Below are 1,710 nucleotides of genomic sequence, written 5' to 3'. Positions count from 1 at the left end.
AGTGGTTTCAAAACACTTTTTTAACCCTAAAGTGGTTTCAAACCATTGTTGGGTTAAAACAGTGTTTCAAGCCACTGTTGGGTTAAAACAGTGTTTGAAAACACTGCTGAGTCAAAACAGTGTTGTTAAAACAGTTGTTTGAAACTGCTCTTGGGTTAAAACAGAGTTTTAAACCACTGTTGGGTTAAAAACAGTGTTTGAAAACACTATTGAGTTATTTTTACCATAAAATGGAGTCGACAAGTTTTTTTAAGTATTTGAAGATTATGATATCTATTCTATTTATATAATAAATAAAAAGAATTTGGGCTACTGTCACTTGATTAGGTATCTGAAGGACTCTGCTCTTAATTCGGGTTAATAAGCTATTAGTGTGTGTGTGTGTGTGTTTTCAGGATAGGCGGTTTCCTTACCAGTGGTTGTGGGACATGGTAGATGAGTTTGAGAATCATTTTCACTCCTTCTCTGAGTTACGGGCCACCGACCCTACGAAACTAAACAAAATTTGCCAGGTTAGGCAGGCAGGCATTATTAGGCAAGTAAGTAAGTAGTAGTATGTATATGTTAAACACAAAAACCTTTTATTTTTAGCTATCTTCATATTTACTGAAATATGGATACAATTTATAGATACGTGTAACGATGGCTGTTATATTTTTTCCTTCAACTTCTACTAATTTTGTTTTCTTATTGTAGAAATCACTGCATTCAGTGACCAATATGCAGAATTCGAGAAGATTAATACTGAAATATTGGGCGTTTCTGTAGACAGTGTGGTAATTGTTTCTTACATCTTTATACAAGCTTTTGAATCTTACGAAAATATGTATATTACTACAACATTATCATACTTAACGCTTTTTTTTGCACAAGTATGTCGTTTAAAAGGCGACCAAAATGTGAAATATGTGTTTTTTTTCAAGAATGTATGGTGTTTTGTTTTTTACAGTTCTCCCACCTTGCATGGGTTCAAACAGACAGAAAATCTGGCGGTCTTGGTGATCTGAACTACCCTCTGATTTCTGATGTCACAAAATCGATTTCAAAAGCTTTCAATGTGTTGATTAAAGACCAGGTACACATTTATATATAATTTTCTCTAACTTTTTAGCCATTTGTATATAGTTATTTCCTATGTCAAAATATCGGTTTTCAATTTCAAGGAATAGCATTGAGAGGGCTTTTAATAATTGATAAGGAAGGTGTTATCGAACACTCCACAATTAAGAATCTCGCAATTGGTCGAAGCGTTGATGAAACATTGAGAACACTTCATGTAAACATGCAGCATGAGTGGGCTAGGTAACGGGTCCAAGTGAGTTTTGTACTTGTGCGGGGCGGGTTGGATTGACTTAGAAACATTTTTGCTGTTTTATTTTTATGATGAACATCTCTATGTGTTTTTTATTGTAGAACGATGCGTTTTGGAGCGCACATCAGTTAAGTGTAGTACGATATATCGATGATTCCAAGGAATTCTTTGTAGCTGGTGGCTCAGTTAAGTGCAGTACGATGCGTCTTCGAATGCCTATGGTAAGAAGTCCCGATCTTAATTTGATGGATTGGTTTTAGCCAGTTAGTGATTTGACCGTTTGAATCATTTTTCTAACTTGATATCATTAAGTGCTTAAAACTATGTTTAAGAATATAATACATAATTACATACACACTACATATTTCAAAGTTTTATAATTATAAATAATTAAACAG

General features: G+C 33.9%; 1 long non-coding RNA gene across 1 annotated transcript; it reads left to right on the top strand.

Annotated features, from left to right (window-relative positions):
* The first annotated feature begins 675 nt into the window (after positions 1-675).
* On the top strand, positions 676-1,074 carry LOC110910313. The gene is made up of 2 exons (XR_002575993.2): positions 676-776; positions 950-1,074. It is a non-coding gene; the product is annotated as an uncharacterized LOC110910313 (long non-coding RNA).
* Positions 1,075-1,710: the final 636 nt, after the last annotated feature.

This window comes from Helianthus annuus, chromosome 15 (assembly GCF_002127325.2).
Source record: "Helianthus annuus cultivar XRQ/B chromosome 15, HanXRQr2.0-SUNRISE, whole genome shotgun sequence".
NCBI classification, from domain to species: Eukaryota; Viridiplantae; Streptophyta; class Magnoliopsida; order Asterales; family Asteraceae; genus Helianthus; species Helianthus annuus.
This window is presented reverse-complemented; position numbering and strand designations above follow the sequence as displayed.